This window comes from Rhinoraja longicauda, chromosome 4 (genome assembly GCF_053455715.1).
Source record: "Rhinoraja longicauda isolate Sanriku21f chromosome 4, sRhiLon1.1, whole genome shotgun sequence".
In the NCBI taxonomy this organism is placed as follows: domain Eukaryota; kingdom Metazoa; phylum Chordata; class Chondrichthyes; order Rajiformes; family Arhynchobatidae; genus Rhinoraja; species Rhinoraja longicauda.
Window position 1 is genome coordinate 51,187,239 of NC_135956.1, and position 20,964 is coordinate 51,208,202.

Genomic DNA, 20,964 nt, shown 5'->3' on the forward strand with positions numbered 1-20,964 from the left:
CTTAAAAAGTGGGATAACATTAGCTACCCTCCACTCCATGGGAACTGATCCTGAATCTATAGAACATTGGAAAATGATCACCAATGCATCCACGATTTCTAGAGCCACTTCCTTAAGTACCCTGGGGTGCAGACCATCAGGCCCTGGGGATTTATCAGCCTTCAGTCCCATCAGTCTACCCAACACCATTTCCTGCCTAATGTGAATTTCCTTCAGTTCCTCCGTCACCCTAGGACCTCTGTCCACTAGTACATCTGGGAGATTGTTTGTGTCTTCCTTAGTAAAGGCAGATCCAAAGTACCTGTTCAACTCGCCTGCCATTTCCTTGTTCCCCATAAAAAATTCACCTGCTTCTGTCTTCAAGGGTCTCACATTTGTCTTAACTATTTTTTTCCTCTTCACAGACCCTAAATGCAAATTAATTTCAGAATACAACATACAGCCACCACCACAATGCAACAGCAAAGTGACCGGGAAACATTTCTACTCAGAGTCTGTTCCCCATGATTATTACAACTGCAGTTATTTTTTTTCTGATCACAAAACCTCAATCTTTACACTGATAACCTTAACACTTCAACACTATTCAGATGTTCTTCCTCTTTAAACTGATAATTGTCTTCTAGAAAACCAATAGCACAAATTGGACTCCATATACACTTCACTCTGGGTGCATAGTAGGGAATACATGTCTGGGCATAATGGCATATTTGTGATTCCATCTTCTACCTGGCTTTCTGAGATTAACAGAAGTAGCTGTTCAATGCAGTTCACATGCAACCTTGATGCCTTAGTTGGTTGGAGATCCATTTTTCACAATTTTCACCATACACTGTGGTAGTGGGCTGTTGAAAATGTAAGTGTGTTGGAGGACAAAGGACCAACAGGAGCACCTACAGCAGGTTGTGGCTTTGCTCCTCAGTCAGGTTAGTGCAAACATGATGATTCCTGATGTCTTGTTTCCCTCCCCCCTGACTCTCAGTCTGAAGAAGGGTCTCGACCCGAAACGTCAACCATTCCTTCTATCCAGAGACGCTGCCTGTCCCGCTAAGATACTCCAGCATTTTGTGTCTGATTCTAATGCACAATGATTTGATAAACGCTCTACCATCCCCTTGCTATTTCCCATGTTAGCATGTAGTGTGGTGAGGGCTTGATTGACCAGCAGGCCGTTTGGTCTTCATTCTTACTGCATGCTTGCAACGACCTGATTACAGGCTGCCTCTGAAACAAGTGCCACATGAAAACATTCAAAGGGATTTTTGTTATATATCAAGGAGAATGGGACTCAGATCCACTATTTGGAGTCATTTAATCTCAAGGGGAGAAAGGAAGAAACCAGATTGATTAGAGAAAAAATGTGAAATCCCCCTTTGATCCCTCTAACTCATTAATATCAGTTCAAAAAGATCATGACTTATATTGAAGGGAACATCCTGCTGTAACTATCACTGTCTCTGTTCAGAACATGTCCAACTCATGCCTGTAGGTAAGGAGCAAATCTGCATTCACTGCATCGACTGCAGAAATAGGTCCTCTGTGTAAAGCAGAGTCACTTGACAGCCAGCTTAGTGCTATTCTCATTCTAGTAACAATATTTACATCAAAACCTTTTCACTTAGAGAGTACTGTAGACCATATCTAGAATGAGCTGCCAGAGGAAGCAATAGAAATCGATACATTTACGATTTTTAAAAGACATTTGGACAGATATATGGACAAGAAAGGATTAAAGGACATTGGGCCAAATGCAGGCAAATGGGACTAGCCCAATATGCCTGCTTGGACAGCATGTTTCCGTACTGTAGACTTTAGAATTTAGAGATACAGCGTGGAAACAGGACCTCCGGCCCATTGAGTCTGTGCTCACCAATGATCACCCCATACATTAGCGCTATCCTACACACTAGACAATTTACAATTTTTCGGAAGCTAATTAACCTACAAACATGTACAAACCAGCTTTACCACTACACCACTGTGCCATACAGCTCTGTGATTCTAAAAATAATGTCTGTCTCTTTATGTCATCTTTAATGGAGCAAACATGCCCCAAGGATCTCCACAGGATCACAAACGAAATCAACTCTGAACCAAGTTCAGAGACATCTTAGAGAAAAGGACCAAAAGCTTGAGCAAAAAAAAATGTTCCTTGAAGAAGAAAGAGGGTAGAGGGACCTCAGAGAGCTGGAAGAAATGAAGGGATAAGTCTACAAACTTGTAAGAACTGACTCATATTCTCCCTAACTTACCCACTGAGGCAAGATCCAGAACTCTCATTACAGTATTTCATGAACCAAGGGGTGTGGTATAATTTGTGTCCTTATTTTGACTGGAGACAATAAACAGCAGGCGAATATGATGGGGGTCTGCTACTCACTTGTATTCTAGCATTGAACAATGCTTGTGCATTTAATGTATGGGAAAGGGTGTGACCAATAGTTTGGGCCAAGTTGTTATTACAGTCCCACCATCATTTCCACCCAATCTAAGTATCAAGTTTTCAAAACAAGACACACTACTTACCTCTTCCACCATTTGTTTTAATGTTCATTAAACTAAAGCAATCTCTGGCATCAATGGAATACTTTACCGCTTTGAGTGTCCAGGGTCAACTTTAAACGTTCCCAGGTCAGGTATATCACGGTTCAGAGAAAAAGTTAAACTGTTTCTTTGACTGCACAATGTGCCTTTATCCCAACTGCAGAAGTCCACACTCTATGACCTTATTGTGATTTTCCCACAGCAGCCAGCCTTATAACATTGCTAAGTGTGGTTGTCAATTGCAATTAGAGCAAATTGCAGGCAGTTTTCTGATTTGGGACTGCTCATGTTAAATGCTGCACCAAACTACCCAGGATCACTTCCTTTTCTACTCTCAAGGTGAAAAGGTAAAATTTGACAGTGAGCATTGGATTCATGCAAGGCCCTCAAGGTAAAAGGTCAATTAACATCATGACCCAGTCCTTGCTCACTTTCACTGCTCTCTCCACGCTTTCCTTCACAAGGCTTGTAGAAGCTTCACACATTAACATTTTCCATGTTTCCTTATGACATAGAAGGACGCCATTTTGACCAATCAACTCTACGACAGGTCACAGTGTAATTAGATTCCTCACTCTGCTAATTGTCCCTGTAAACTATTCTGCATTCCCCTCAATCAACACACCCTCCTTCAAGATTGCACTGCTTACCTACATGAACCACAATCTTAATGAATGTCAGAATAGATTAAAAGTGCTTTACTCCTACTTTCATTTCTGTGGTTTAATTTGGTGTTTTGTTTAAATGCACAAACAAGAAACACAAATTGAAAATTATGTTTTTCTCACAGTTAAATTTGTAAATGCAAATAATTCTTAAGTTTGGAGGTTGCTTTACTGTACAAATTAGAACTCAAATCAATGTAGAAGAAGCCATTATAATGTAACATCAGTGATGGAATGTCTCCACAATCCTTTCAGTCTGAACCTCCTTCTTTAATAGTGGAGCCATGAGAGTCATACAGTACAGAAACAGACATATAGCTCACCATGTCCATTCAAATAATCAAGTATCTCTTCATTAATGCCACTTATCAGTACTGGATTCATAGCCTACTATGCCTTGGTGAGTCAAGTGTTCATTCAGATGCTTATTGTGAGAATACCTGCCAGCACAGCCTTCTCGAACAGTACGTTCCAGATTCGAAACACCTCTGCTGCATAAATTCTTCCCCTCTTAGCCTTTTATTTCTCACTGTAAATGCGTGTCTTCCGGCCTTAGGCATCTCCGCCATGCGAAAAAGTCCCTTACTATCTTCCCTATCCATGCCCCTGACTACAGCAAGTATAAATGGAAAGTATCATCAGTACTGGACCCTTACGCTACTAGTACCTTATTAGTGGACTACTCATCTTCAGGCACCAGGAGATACCAGGCAGGCATTACAACGATGGTTCTTCATTGTTTCATGCCTGGCACATCCAGAGAATTGGATTCACAAGTTCACGATTAAGTGAAATCAGTCAATACAATCACTCTGAATGTGACAGAGGCTCTCAGCATATTTTGAAACCCGAGCACAATTAATTTTTTGTATGTTTGCCATACGTGTGCCAGATTTATGAAATAGTGGTTACTTTCGCTGGGCACACCCCAGGCACATTCAGATCCACCATCTCCCTCTAACATTTACAATTGTCTCAGCTAATAGCTGAATATATACCTCCTCCACCTTCTCATCCATTGCACTTAGTTCTCTCAATGTGGCCATCTCTACATTGGAGAGACCAAACATACACCACGCAACTGCTCACCAAACATTCTGTTCATAAGGGCCAGCTGAAGCTCTCGGTTGTTCGCCATTTTAATGTCCCTTCTCATTTCAATAACAACTGTTTGGATGTCAATGAATCCAACTTCAGGAACTCCAAACACCTGCCCTCCCTAACCCCTCACCCTCCCAACCCCCACCCCCCAACCCCCTTCCCCTTCACTCCGCCATTCACATTTATCTATCTTCTCTGCCACACACACATCTTACCTTGGGTTGCCATTTTTCTTCCCCCACCCCACGTTCCCATCTATCCACAATCCTTCCCACTGCTTCTGTATTTGACTTCCCATCTTCCTTTCTTATCAAATTCCATTTCTTGCACCTTTTTGAAAGGCTAGATCACTTCTAGCCTTTGTTATCTGTCTATCTATCTATCTATCTATCTATCTATCTATCTATCTATCTATCTATCTATCTATCTATCTATCTATCTATCTATCTATCTATCTATCTATCTATCTATCTATCTATCTATCTATCTATCTATCTATCTATCTATCTATCTATCTATCTATCTATCTATCTATCTATCTAAAAATAACTTCTTTCTTTCTTTCTTTCTTTCTTTCTTTCTTTCTTTCTTTCTTTCTTTCTTTCTTTCTTTCTTTCTTTCTTTCTTTCTTTCTTTCTTTCTTTCTTTCTTTCTTTCTTTCTTTCTTTCTTTCTTTCTTTCTTTCTTTCTTTCTTCTTTCTCTCTTTCTCTCTTTCTCTCTTTCTCTCTTTCTCTCTTTCTCTCTTTCTCTCTTTCTCTCTTTCTCTCTATCTCTCTATCTCTCTATCTCTCTATCTCTCTAAAACTCAGATCTTGTATATAAATATATACAACCGTAGCGCCACAATTTTTGGACCACCTTAATCAACACTCTCCCCGCCAGTGTCTATAACAATTTCATTTCAATCGCTCTTATATTTTTTAAGTTACAGACATTTTAAAGTTCAAAAATCTCATTTCTAAGGACCTTTTTCCAAGGGCTGCTGTGCCTATGATGTCACCATATGGCACGCACGGACTCTCTCTTCACTCGCACAAAACAAGATGGACGCAGATAGCGGTGCCGCCCGCCCGCAATCAGTGGCTCCCCTCTCCTCACTCCCCTTGCTTCTCTCCTCTCTCCCCTCGCTTCTCTCTCCCCTCTCCCCCACAACCGCCATGAGTAATACCCATCTCCAGTAGTCCGCCGCTCTGGTAGATTTAGAGTGGGGGGGACAGGGAGGGTGGGAGGAGGAGAGAGTGGGGGTGGGAGGGAGAGTGCAACTGGGGAGGGGGACAGCGGGGATGGGGGGGAGGGTGTATGGTGGTGGGGGGAAGAGAGAGTGGGGTAGGAGAGAGCGGGAAAAGGTGGGTGGTGGGGAAAGGGGAGGTGGGGGAGAGTGAGAGTGGGGGTGGGGGAGGAGAGAGTGGGCTCTTCAGTCACACCCTCTCCCCTTCCCTCCCTACGAGGCTGGGGGAGGAGAGAATGGGGGAGTGGGGAATGGGCCCTACAGGCCCACTTTGTCTAGTATATTACTAAAACTCAGATCTTGTATATATAAATAAATATATATATATATATATATTTGTATGTATATATATATGTCTCTGAAATTTGTGGACATGTGGACCTACAGCCAAAACAGTAAACCATAGCACCACAATTTTAGCAGCACCTTAATCACCATTGTCCTGCCGACTGTTTATAACAAGTTTTATTTAAATTGGTCTTATATTTTTTAATTTAGAGACATTTTAAAGTTTAAAAATGTCATTTCTAAACACATTTTCAAAGTGCTGTGCTTATGACGTCACCATAGGGCACACACGGGGAGGAGAGGGGATGTGGCAGTGGGGGGGAGAGTAGGGCTGGCGAGGAGGGAAGATTGGGGTAGGGGGGAGAGTGGGGGTGTGGGCAGGGAGACTGGGGGTGGGGGAGGGGAGGGAGGTGGGGTGAGGGGTGGGGAAGGGGGGAATAGGGAGGGGGGGAGGGGAGGGGGAGGGGGGGTGGAAGTAGGGCTGGGGGGAGTGCGGGTGGGGGCAGGGTAAGTGGAAGTGGAGGTGGTGTAGGGGGGATGGAGTGGGTCAGCCGGGGAGGAGGGGGGATAAGGGGGATTGAGTGGGAGCTTGAGGGTGCTACACCAATACAGGAGAGGCTTTGGTTGCAGCGCTTACTCACTGACACCCTCTCCCCTTGCCTCTTCCCCCTCTACGAGGAATGGGCCCAATGGGTCCACTTGGTCTAGTAATTTTAGGACCACCTTTACGCACTATTATCCTGGGGTCGCCTTAATGCAAGTTTCATTCAAATTGGTCTTATATGTTTTAAGTTAGAGACATTTTAAAGTTTAAAATTACCTTTTCCAAGTCCCTGGCCATCAGACGCTTTGAATGTCACAATGGGACCCGCCCAAGTGACGGGAGTGGCGGCCAATGAGGGAGGGGGGCCCACGATGACCCCGGGGGTGGGACCCGTCAGAGTGAGGGGAGTGGCGGCCAATGATGGGGGGGTGGGTCCGTGCCGACGAGCTGCCGCTAACTCACCCTCTCCATCCCCCATCAACCCCCCATTATCCCTCACTCCCCCTCCCTCACCCACTCACTTGCTCGCACCCCCCCCCCCCCCCCCCCACTGGGAGGATTAACTGCGTTTTCGATATCAGTCTGTGCGAGCGCAGTTGGGGCGGCCTACAATATTTTGACTTTGTGATGGTGCAAACGGCAGCGACCCATAGCGAGCTGCAGCTCGCAACCGGCCACATGAGGGGAGTTGAAGTGGTTGAGTGGGTGAGGGGGGAGAGGGAGGGGGAGGGGGAAGGGGAGGTAAGGGGGGTAGAGGGGGGATGGAGTTGGGTGAGTGAGTGAGTGGGTGATGGAGGGGGGGATGAGGAGAGGGGGGAATAAAGGGGGTTGAGGGGGGATGGGGTGGGTGAGTGGGGGGCAGGAGGAGGAGAAGGGGGGAGTACGGGAAGGGTGGGTGCTAAGCCAATACAGGAGAGGTTTGGGGGGTTGAGGGGGGATGGGGTGGGTGAGTGGGTGAGGGAGGGAGGGATGAGGGGAGGGGGGATAAGTGGGGTTGAGGAGCGATGGAGTGGGTGAGTGCATGTGGGGAGGGGAGGAGCGGGTTTGGGGGGATCGAGTGCATGAGTGGGGGGGGAGGAGGGGGGGATAAGGGGGGTTGAGGGGGGATGGAGTGGGTGAATGGGGAGGGGAGGAGGAGGGGCGGGGAGGGAGGGGGATGGGGGAGTGGGGGAGGAGAGGGTGCTGGACCAATGCAGGAGAGGTTTGGGGCCAATGAGGGGGAGGGGGCTGCTGAGCCCACGAGCTGCCGTTAACTGTAATAGATGCGCTCCCCCACCCCCCCCACCGCCGGGAAGACCGGCGGCCGTCCCTGCGTGCCCCACACCTGACCTTCCTCCCGTGGTGCAGCGCGGCAGCAGGGGGTCCAATAAGATGGTCTTCGCCACGATCGTCGCCCTTCGTCCACGATCGCCGCCATGCTGCAGGAGAGGCTTTGTGTCTACGGCTCGCTCTGGCTACAGCACTGGTGGCACGGGACCGAGGTCAGTGGTTCCCTCTCCCCTTCACTGTCCCCCCTCGCCCGCCCATGGCCCAGGGGGACACTCCCCACCCGGCAACGGGCTTCCTCAGTTGGAGAGGGTTGCCGGGCCCGCAGGACCATCAGTTGGGGGAGGGTTGCCCCAGGAGACGCCCGCAGGTGAGATTTGGACCCAACGGGTTCACCTCAATAGACAATAGACAATAGACAATAGGTGCAGGAGTAGGCCATTCAGCCCTTCGAGCCAGCACCGCCATTCAATGCGATCATGGCTGATCACTCTCAATCAGTACCCCGTTCCTGCCTTTTCCCCATACCCCCTCACTCCCGCTATCCTTAAGAGCTCTATCCAGCTCTCTCTTGAAAGCATCCAACGAACTGGCCTCCACTGCCTTCTGAGGCAGAGAATTCCACACCTTCACCACTCTCTGACTGAAAAAGTTCTTCCTCATCTCCGTTCTAAATGGCCTACCCCTTATTCTTAAACTGTGGCCCCTTGTTCTGGACTCCCCCAACATTGGGAACATGTTTCCTGCCTCTAATGTGTCCAATCCCCTAATTATCTTATATGTTTCAATAAGATCCCCCCTCATCCTTCTAAATTCCAGTGTATACAAGCCCAATCGCTCCAGCCTTTCAACATACGACAGTCCCGCCATTCCGGGAATTAACCTAATGAACCTACGCTGCACGCCCTCCATAGCAAGAATATCCTTCCTCAAATTTGGAGACCAAAACTGCACACAGTACTCCAGGTGCGGTCTCACCAGGGCCCGGTACAACTGTAGAAGGACCTCTTTGCTCCTATACTCAACTCCTCTTGTTATGAAGGCCAACATTCCATTGGCTTTCTTCACTGCCTGCTGTACCTGCATGCTTCCTTTCATTGACTGATGCACTAGGACACCCAGATCTCGTTGAACTCCCCGTCCTCCTAACTTGACACCATTCAGATAATAATCTGCCTTTCTATTCTTACTTCCAAAGTGAATAACCTCAGTCTATTTATCTTTAGGCTTTCTCTCCCTACCTGACTCGTGTGTCCATCAACCCCTCCCCTGGATACACCTGCCACTTACCAGCTCTTGCCTCAACTCTTGTCCTCACCTCCCTCTACCAGCCTCTCCCCTCCACTCCATCAGTCTGGAGAAGGTCCCAAACCCATAACATTGTCATTCCATTTCCCTCCACAGATACTGACTGATTCGCTGAGTTAATTTAAAAAAAAACTTTTTTAGCTGAATATTTCTTTTGCTCAGAGTGAACGAAAAGTAAATCGCGAAGGGCCTTGCTTATTGAAGCAAACTGAAGGCTTTCTGGTTGAGTTGTGCTGCAGTGCCTGCCTTTGCATAGTCAGAGTGAGCAGGACCTCTGCCGTTACCTGGCAACTGGCCCATTCTCTTGTCTCCAACTAATGCCGGCCACCCAGCAAATTTCCTGTGCAACTGAACTGACAGAAGCTTTACTTAATCTTGTTAGCATGATGAGCCAATATTCAAACATCAGGGCAGATCAAATCAATCTCAAGCTTTCAGTAGAAGTTGGGATAACAATCTGAGGTGGATTAAAGTCATCCACCTTTCATTAGCCACTGTCAGCGACCTTGTTCTTTTGTGTGCTCTGCTGTTTTAAAATGAAGTAATTCCTTCTCACTCTCCCCAGTGTCTTCAGAGAGGAGCAATGATGAGTCTGGACAGCAGGAACAATCCTATCCGACGTGCTCATGTATCTGTGCGGAGAGAGACTGCTTTGATGGTTCCCCGGTGGATGTAATTGGGATCATTACTGCCCATTCAATTTCAATCACTCGATTATCACGAAAACCTCATTACTGTTGAAAAGATGGCTCACTAAACTGTTCGTTCCTGGGCTTCTCTCTCATCAGCTCATGCAAGCCAGTGTAGAGTATGAAGAGGAGAGAGGGGGGAGGGAGGGAGGGAGGGAGGGGGAGGGAGGGAGAGAGAGAGAGAGAGAGGAGAGAGAGGAGAGAGAGAGAGAGAGAGAGAGAGAGAGAGAGAGAGAGAGAGGACAGAGAGAGAGAGAGAGAGAGAGAGAGAGAGAGAGAGAGAGAGAGAGAGAGAGAGAGAGAGAGAGAGAGAGAGAGAGAGAGAGAGAGAGAGAGAGAGAGAGAGAGAGAGAGAGAGAGAGAGAGAGAGAGAGAGAGAGAGGAGAGAGAGAGAGAGAGAGAGAGAGAGAGAGAGAGGAGAGAGAGAGAGAGAGAGAGAGAGAGAGAGAGAGAGAGAGAGAGAGAGGAGAGAGGAAGCTTCTCTTAGATTTGGTTAAAGTCTGTGATTCGAATCGATATTTAATAAAGTGGTTACCGTTCTAATAAACGGCAACAATCTCCCTAGGTGGGTTGCATTGCTTTCTGCTAACGTAGACCAAAAAGACAAAACCAGTTTGGTCTCTGGCTTGGATCTCCTAGAAACAGAATTATAAAGATATAGAGTCATTCGGCACAGAAACAGACCCTTCGGTCCAACTTGCCCATGCTGACCAAAATGGAACTAATTGCACTCGTCCCACCTGCCTGCATCTGGCCTATATCGCTCTTAACATTTCCCATCAACATACCTGTCCAAATTCCTGTTAAATGTTGTTATGGCACCTGGCTCAACTACCTCCTTTGACAGCTTTCTCCATGTACCCACCACCTTCTGTGTGAAAAAGTTGCCACTCGGGTTCATATTAAATATTTCTCCTCCCACATTAAAACTTAAATATTCCCCATCTCTGGGTAAAAGACTGTACATTCACCCTATCTATTTCATTCATGATCTTCTATACCTCCATAAGATCACCCGTCAGCCTCCTGCGGTACAAGGAACAAAGTCCGAGCCTGGCCAACCTCTCCCTATAGCTCAGGCCCTCAAGTCTTGGCAAAATCATTGCACTCTTTCCAACATCCTTCCTATAGTAGAAAACTGAACACAATACTCCAATAATATTGAATCAACCTTTTTAGAAACATAGAAACATAGAAAATAGGTGCAGGAGTAGGCCATTCGGCCCTTCGAGCCTGCACCGCCATTCAATATGATCATGGCTGATCATCCAGCTCAGTAGCCTGTACCTGCCTTCTCTCCATACCCCCTGATCCCTTTAGCAAAAAGGGCCACATCTAACTCCCTCTTAAATATAGCCAATGAACTGGTCTCAACTACCTTCTGTGGCAGAGAATTCCATAGACTCACCACTCTCTGTGTGAAGAAATGTTTTCTCATCTCGGTCCTAAAAGACTTCCCCCTTATCTTTAAGCTGTGACCCCTGGTTCTGGACTCCCCCAACATCGGGAACAATCTTCCCGCATCTAGCCTCTCCAACCCCTTAAGAATTTTATATGTTTCTATAAGATCCCCCCTCAGTCTTCTAAATTCCAGCGAGTACAAGCCCAGTCTATCCAGTCTTTCCTCATATGCAAGTCCCGCCATCCCAGGGATTAATCTGGTGAACCTTCTCTGTACTCCCTCTAAGGCAAGAACGTCTTTCCTCAGGTTAGGAGACCAAAACTGCACACAATACTCCAGGTGCGGTCTCACCAAGGCCCTGTACAACTGCAGCAGAACCTCCCTGCTCCTAAACTCAAATCCTCTTGCTATGAATGCCAACATACCATTCGCATTACATATCCAACCTTCATTTAGATTTTAGACTTTAGACATGCAGCACGGAAACATGCCCTCCGGCCCACCGACTCCGCACCAACCAGCGATCACCCTGTAAACTAACACTGCCTTACACACGAGGGACAATTTACAATGAACGGAAGCCAATTAACATACAAAGCTGTACACCTTTGAAGTGTGGGGGGAAACCAGAGCACCCGGAGAAAACCCATGCAGTCACAGGGAGAACGTACAAACCCCTCACAGACAGCACCCATAGTCAGAATCGAACCTGGGTCTCTGGTGTTGAGAGGCAGCATCTCTACCGCTATGTCACTGTGCCACCCCTAAATCCCTTCATTTGTAAAAGGGATGAGTTCCAGGAGAAAAACCTTGTTAAATGAAATTCACTGAATGAAATTCAGTAATAAGCAACATTCAAATATTTTGGTATTGGAATTGGTATTGGTTTATTGTTGTCGCATGAACCAAGATATGATGAAAAGCTTTGTTTGCATGCTATCCAGGCAAATCATATCATATATAAGTGTTATCAAGTCATACACAAATGCAACTTGTGTGAAGAGAAAAACACCAGAGTGCAGAATGTAGTGTTACAGCACAATGGATTTAGAATTACAGAGGAAAAGTGTAAGGGCAAAAAATGAGGTAGGTTGGACTACATCTTAGCTTATAAGAGGACCATTCAGTTGTTTAATAACAGTGGGGAAGAGGCTGTTCATGAATTTGGTGGTACATACCTTCAAGCTTTTATATCTTGCACCCGACAGGAGAGGGGGGAGGAGGGAATAACCAGGTTGTTTATCGTCCTTGATTATGTTGGTAGTTTTCCTGAGGCATCGTAAAGTGTAGAGTTCATGGGGGGGGGTGAGAGTTGAGGGGGGGATGGTGAGGAGTGGGGGGGAGGGGGGGCAGCGAGGGGGTTCGTCTGTGTGATGGACTGGACTTCTCTACAACTTCTTGCGGTTTTGGGTGGAGTTGTTGCTGTCATGCATCCCAATTAAATCCTTTCTACAGCATCTGTAGAAGTTGGTAAAAATTGTTGGAGACATGCCAATCTTCCTTAATCTAGTATGTTTTCTTGGCTGTAGTTTTAATGTGGTTTGTCCAGGACAAATTGGTGCTGATAGTCAAGCTGAGAACGAAAGGGGACTGGGCATGGGGAAGATATGAGGGTGTGGGGGGGGGGCACAATATTGGAGCACACTATTCATTCAAGTGTTAATTAAGTGCAAATGCACAGTGACATTATTTTCTCACAAACAGTCCATTAATTGAGGTAGGGTTGTGGCCAGGGTGGTGCAGGGTGGTTCAAGAACCTACCAGTTGATGGGAGGAAGCTGTTCTTGAACTAGGAGGTAATGGTTAATTAGTCTCCTGTACCTTCTTCCCAATGGCAGCAACAGGAAGAGCACATGGCCAGGGTGGTGAGGATATCATTGCAACTGGAAGTAATCATTTTACCATTGAGCACGTGTGAAAAACTGGACAGATTTTTTCACCCAAGTTAAATAATTCTGAGAAATTCACACAACCAATATTTATATCAAATAAAACTACAGTATACAAAAGCTGGAACCGTTAATGAAATTCAATCTTCCAGAGATGGATACATTTGAAATATTCAGCCATGATATCCCAATATAACCTGTAAAAACGACAACTGATCCTATCTCAGGCCTTTAACAAGATTCTGAAAATTATTGGTTTTATTGGGTGGAGACAATCTATCCTTACTAACGAAGGAATTGAAATGTATTGATCAGATCAATCTATCTTTGCTACATGTTAACATCCACACACAACTAGTTTGAAAATATCTTTAGGCAACAAACTATAAAATTTGCCATTTAATTATTCAGTGCAACCTCTACATAACAGGTCTAGTTATATCATAGATAATGGAATATTCGGGTAATCCATTACTATCACCGTGTGATGTTAAATGGATATATTTATTGAAAAGTAGTGGCCAAAGTTTGTACTCCACTGTGTGTGAGTGCATTATATTATTCAGTCTCTAGCTTTATTTACGTCATTAGGTAATACTAAATTTACAAAGTTAAATTAATGAATTAAATGACCAGCAGAGTCACGGCAAAAAGACTCTAATGTAGGCAAATGTAGAGTGATGAGATTCAGGGTGGATGAGACACATACCCAAGTTAGAGTTGATGTGTATGGGACCCATCCCCAGTCCGAGTCAGTGTGTGTGCATCTGCCCTCATGTACAGTTACATGGGATTTTATCACTCCGAGGTCCTCAGCCTATTCTTTATGCTCATATTCCTTCCGTTGATTCCAAACACACAGTGATATAGGAATATTTCCGGCAGAACGTAGCTGATCTTTGTGAAGATGATAGCACTGAGGAGTAGCTGGAAAGAGCTCAGCGTCGCTGGGATCCGTTCTACACCTTGTAGCTGTGGGATACAGCAATAGAGATTGAGTGGGGAGGATGGTGACAGACACTGGGATGGGTGTATATGTATTTGTGTGTGCATGTGTGGAGAGGGGGTTATCTGTGTGTGCATATATGAATGTATGTATGTATGTATGTATGTGGGTACAAGTGCATGTGTGCATGTGCACATGTATGTGTGAGCACACATGAGTGCACCTATGCTTGCATATGTTTTGTTTAGTAAATACTTCAGCATTGATGAAGCAGTTTTACTGCAGGATGAGGACATTAGAAAATTGAGTAATGTTGAGGAAATTGAACCAGAATGCATGTCTTTGAAGAAAGAAGACTTCCAAAATTAGATTTATGTTAGTTTCACTTATAACAAGGGTAGTTTATCATGTGAGTGTTCAAGTTATCTCCAACACCTGAATTATATCAAGGGTTCACTGTATTTTTGAACTATGTCACAACATGAATTAAACCTCACCAAATGTCCCGATGCAATTAAGAAATTTTAGCGAAGGGAAAGATATTCCAAAATCACCACAGTGATTTATTACATTTATTACACAGTGATATTTTACACATAAAATATGTTTATAAACCACATTTTATTCCTAAATTCAAAATTACTCTGAATAGACAATTCAATTGACTCTATTACTGCTTGGGTGTCAATGTTAAAATCCAGGTACATGTTCATTAGACTATAGCTTAAATTTTCAGGGAAAAATGGCCCAAAATTATTCAATTTAAAACTAAAATTGCCCTGATATTAAAATACTTATCCAATCCCTTTATGGCATCCTTTCCTCACTACCTGCAGCTGCCTAACCTCACCAAGATACTCCCTCTAAATATATTCCCTTGTTCATCCTGAAAGAAATTGCTCAAGCATTGACACTCATAGCTTTAGTTGTTGGAACTCTAAAGTTTGGAGATCCCTCAATTCTCTCTGCCTCATTATCTTTGCAGCTGTGACCTACCTCTTAGCACTGTCTTTGGACAAGTATATAGACATGTGCCCTAAAATTTCCTTCCTTAGCTCAGGAGATTTTTGTGCATTAAAGGTGCTCGAGAAATATAAATTTTGATATTTTTTTAAAAGGTGGATTTTACTGAACTGCCTTAATTCTGTCAAAGTGATATTGAAAACACAACACCTTTGATATCTATAGGGAGAGAGAATGGAAAGCTCAGTTATAATGCATTAGTAACACAGGAGTAATAGCCATCTGTTATCTGGATCTGCAAGCCTTCAAAAATGGTTTCTTCTGATAATATGCACTAGATCACTAGGGATTAAAGGTTCCCAGCTAAATGAACTAAAATGCCCAATGCTGCTTCATAATTAATGGCACACTAATGAAGATACGTAAGATGTGGTTAGGAATCAAGTCATTTCAAGGAAAGTGTTTTATTAATGATTATTTAATTGTTGGAGAAACCAGATGTTCTTAATTCTACTTAAAAGTTGACGTTTTATCTCCATGAAGGTGAAATTAAATGTTGAATGCAGGAGATCTAAAAATAGAAATAGAAGCTAAAATTGTGGATTATATATCTGCTCAGATCGGTTGTGACCAGAAGATTACACCTAATGATTCAGCTATTTGCCAGGTAAAAATAACACATGGCGATGGAGGTAAATTCACACATATGTACATGCAAGCCCTGTAGTCAGAAAACCGCACATGCATCAATACACAAACCGAGTATGTATACATACACATACATACATAAGCATGCACAAACACATGCTCGCGCACACACAAATTCTCAAATATACACACACAAATAAACACACACAAATAAACACACACACATATACCCACACACACAGAGTCAAAACGTCCAAGCTGAATAAGCCATCTGTTATGAATAGAGGGCCCTCCCATTTGATTTTGTGCTGTCAATGTATCTCTCTATTCCTTTCCCTTTCGTGACACTTCCTCATTGATGTTTCAACCACTTCAACCACTCCATATGACTACAAATGCCACTCACCACAACTTCGGTAAGAAAATTATTAGTTGTTATCTTGTTATTGTTGTTGGGAGCTAGTTGTATGCAAATTTAAGAAAATGCTGTTTCTTACATTAGAATAAAGTGTAACAAAGAAAACTGGTTGGAAAGTGTTTCAGGACATTTGAGAATTATGAGAGCTGTTTTATAAATACAGCAATTTTTAATTATCAAAATATCTCTTCAAATAACCGACTCAAATAATTCCTCAGTGCAGAGGCCATTAACCACTTGATTCCAAATGCTTTTTGGATGAGTGGACATCTGCAGTCTCTCTTTAATTTTATTAGTTTTTTAAGGATTCTGCACCTTGAATGCTATAGATCTGGTGAAGGGTCCAGTTATGTTAATGTTTATTTTATTTTATTTTAGTTTAGTTTAGTTTAGTTTAGTTTAGTTTAGTTTAGAGATACAGTGTTGGAAACAGTCCCTTCAGCCCATCGAGTCCATGTCAACCAATGATCACCCATACACTAGTTCTATCCTACACACTAGGGGCAATTTATAGAAGCCAATTGGCCCACAAACCTGCACATCTTTGGATGTGGTGGAAACCGGAGCGCCCGGAGAAAGCCCATTCAGTCACACGCAGAATGTACAAACTCCGTACAGACAGCACCCGTAGTCAGGATCGAACCCAGGTCTCTGGTGCCGTAAGACAGCAAGTTTACTGCTGCAACACTGTGCCGCCCATTTTGCTTCTCTTTGTCAGCTTAGTGGCCTCCAGTCCAATTTTAAAACTATCTTTTTATTCTACTATCAAAAAGGGAGCAAAGCATTAAGAAACATACTGACATTAATTATGATCCATCTCTTAATGTATCTGACGGTGTGAATCTCTCTTTAAACATATTTTTAACTATGAATTTAGCGGGCTGGAGTGCAAAGATTCTCGGAAGCACTATTACCCTTTCAATCATTGTGAGAACCTGTTCCATCACACATATAATAATGATAATTTGCAGTGCATACACATGGCACTGTAGATTAATTGGTCCTATTTTCATTGCAGCAAATGCTCATCTATTAATTGTTCATCTAAATGGGTCAGTTTAACATCTCATAACTCATGATCAGAATGTGGTCTTTTGCATCTTCACCTTATTTTAATAACTATTAAAAGTTGACTGGTTAAATATAAAACAGTTTTTTTTAACCAGTCCACTTTTAATAGTTATTAAATATATCTTACTTACATGTGTATTCAACTTTGTGGAAAGGCCATTACCATATAGAGGAAGACATAATATAGTCACACAAGAATACTGATGAATTCTAAACTTGCTTCTCTGGGATAAAATTGATCTCATATTTTGCTTGGGCAGCTTACAACCCAGCAGTATGACTTTTGAATTCTCTAATTTCAAGTAACTCCTGCATTTCCTCTCTCTCCCCTCCCCTCCCCTCCCCTGCTCTAGTCATCCTACCAGTTCCACTGTTTGCATCCCTGTATCTCTCTTGTTATCATCTCTTCCCCACCAACAATGGACCATCATGGGCTCCATGTTTATCTGTTGCCATCCCTGATTGGTTCTGTCCTACCTCCAACACCCTCCCCCCCCCCCCCCCCCCCATCCTCTCCCACAGTCTACTTGCAATCTGAAATAAGGTTCTGACCTGAAACGTCAGCCATTACTTTTCTCCAGAGATGCTGCCTAACCCGCTGAGTTACCCCAGTATTTGGTATCTAACTTTGGTAGTCAGGGGCAACTTGCTTTTATCTGTAATTACCTCTTTCCTCTTTTTATTCAGCTTGGAAATTAAAGGAATGCCAATTTGGATAATATTTGCATGAAATTTATAATGCATGGCACTCTCTGCTGATCTCTAAGCAAGTTTTACATTAACAACCCACCATCTCCATGAGTGCTTTCCCTGTTCTGATGCCTCTTGGCCATCAGTTCCAGGGCATTCCTATCATCCAACAGCTGTGTTGTCAAACTGGGCTGGCAGCCTGTCGCAGTAGAGAATCTGCATAGTCAGCTAATCAGGAAATGAAATATATAGTTTTTCATTCATTTGGCGTGGATTTTTCTTGAGAACTGTTGGAAATCCTGTGACATGCTCTATAAAGAGGCTCTATAAGGCGATGGTCAGGCTGCATTTGGAGTATTGTGAGCAATTTTGAGCACCATATCTGAGGAAGGATGTGCTGGCACAGGAGAGGGGCCAGAAGAGGTTTACAAAAATGATCCGAGGAATGAGTGGGTTAACTTATGGTGAGCGTTTGACGCCACTGAAACATGGACATAGAAACATAGAAACATAGAAAATAGATGCAGGAGTAGGCCATTCGGCCCTCTGAGCCAACACCGTCATTCAATGTGATCATGGCCGATCATCCACAATCAGTACCCCTTTCCTGCCTTCTCCCCATATCCCTCGATTCCGCTAGCCCTAAAAGCTCTATCTAACTCTCTTTTGAATGCATCCAGTGAATCGGCCTCCACTGCCTTCTGAGACAAATTCACAACTGTCTGAGTGAAAAAGTTTTTCCTCATCTTAGTGCTAAATGGCCTACCCCTTATTCTTAAACCGTGGCACCTGGTTATGGACTCCCCCAACATTGGGAACATGTTTCCTGCATCTTCTTTGTCCGATCCCTTAATAATTTTATATGTTACTATAAGATCCCCTCTCATCCTTCTAAATTCCAGTGAATACAAGCCCAGTCGGTCCATTCTTTCATCATATGACAGTCCCGCCATCCCAGGAATTAGCCTTGTGAACCTACGCTGCACTCCCTCAATAGCAAGATTGTCCTTCCTCAAATTAGGAGACCAAAACTGCACACATTACTCCAGGTGTTGTCTCACCAGGGCCCTGAACAACTGCAGAAGGACCACTTCACTCCTATACTCAAATCCTCTCGTTATGAAGGCCAACATGCCATGAGCTTTCTTCACTGTCTGCTGTATCTGCATGCTTACTTTCAGTGACTGATGTACAAGGACACACACCCAGGTCTTGTTGCACTTCCCCTTTTCCTAATCTGACACCATTCAGATAAGTCTGAAGAAGGGAATCGACTGGAAACGTCACCCATTCCTTCTCTCCAGAGATGCTGCCTGACCCGCTGAGTTACTCCAGCATTTTGTGTCTACCTTCGATTTAAACCGGCATCTGCAGTTTTTTTTCCTACCATTCAGATAATAATCTGCCTTCTTGTTCTTGTCACCATAGTGGATAACCTCACATTTATCCACATTATACTGCATCTGCCATGCAACTGCCCACTCACCCAATCTATCCAAGTCACCCTGCATCCTCATAGCATCCTCTTCACAGTTCACACTGCCACCCAGCTTTGCGTCATCTGCAAATTTGCTAATGTTACTTTTAATTCCTTCATCTCAATCATTAATATATATTGTAAATAGTTTCAGTCCCAGCACCAAGCCTTGCGGCACCCCACTAGTCGCTGGCTGCCATTCTGAAAGGGACCCATTAATTCCCACTCTTTGTTTCCTGTCTGCCAACCAATTCTCTATGCATGTCAATATCCTACCCCCAATACCATGTGCTCTAATTTTGCCCACTAATCTCCTGTGGGAGTGGGAGCGAGACTGGGCCTGTACTCGCTGGAGTTTAGAAGAATGAGGGGAGACCTCATTGAAAAGTACCGAATAGTGAAAGGCTTGGATAGAGTGGATGTGGAGAGGATGTTTCACTAGTGGGAGAGTCTAGGACCAGAGGTCATAGCCTCAGAATTAAAGGACGTTCGTTTAGGAAGCAGATGAGAAGGAATTTCTTTAGTCAGAGGGTGGTGAATGTGTGGAATTCTTTGCCACAGAAGGCTGTGGAGGCAAAGTCAATGGATATTTTTAAACCAGAGTTAGATTCTTGATTAGTACAGGTGTCAGGGGTTATGGGGAGAAGGCAGGAGAAAGGGGTTAGGAGGGTGAGATAGATCAGCCATGAATGAATGGCGGAGTAGACGATGGGCCATATGGCCTAGCTCTGGTCCTATCACTTATGACCATTTGACAGTACACTGACATTCAAAATCCCCTTGGAACCCAACGTTTAGTTAGATTAGTTTAGTTTAGTTAGTTTAGTTTAGTTTAGTTTAGAGCCCACCGAGTCTGTGCCAACCAGCGATCCCAGCACACTAACACTATCCTACACACTGGGGACAATTTGCAATGTTTACCAAGGCAATTAGCCTACAAACCTGTACGTTTTTGGAGTGTGGGATGAAACCGGAGATCCCAGAGAAAACCCACGCAGGTCACGGGGAGAACGTACAAACTCCATACAGACAGCACCCATACTCAGGATCGAACCCGGGTCTCTGGTGCTGAAAGGCAGCAAATCTACCACTGTGCATCCGTGCCACCCCCAATGATGCAGTGGCAACTTCTAGATTCCTCACCACTTACACTGGGAAGTGAATGCATTGAACATGCACCAGGTTAGACCAGTGACTCCATCCATTTCAGAGAGAGGGGAAAGTATCAATTAACTTGCATTTTTTTAAATGTCTTTCTTCAAATTCATTTTCAGTATCTGAACATCACAGGCAAAATCAGGATATTTCAATATGCTCTCCCAAAATTATTTATCTCTATTACCAGTTAACGTACAATCTAAGTTACAAAGATGTATGTAAAGTTCATTTATATCTCATACAGCAATGCTAAAAACATTCAAGGTGAGATTAATTCATAGTTTAAATTAATTTAAAGTGAGACGAGTTCCTATTTTAAATTCAGGTGGATTCAAGTGATTTGTCTTCATCATACTGATATGGAATCAGAAATCTCTGGATTTCTGAATAAACTATGGGTCTGCAAAAATTCCAAATTTGTCATCCATTTCACGGAATTATGTTACTGAGCATTTATAGCTTTGTCATCTATTGCAGGGATTAATTTGGGCAGTAATAGTATCGTGATAGTAAACGATTTTCTCAAATTTATGTTGTACCATGTGGTGAAGCTTCCATGAAAAGTAATTAAACTCAAATATTAAATACTTGAAATAAAAAAACAGGTTTCAATAGCTGAATTCCTCTGGGTGAACAACAGTGGAGTATGATGACTATTGCAGGGCTAG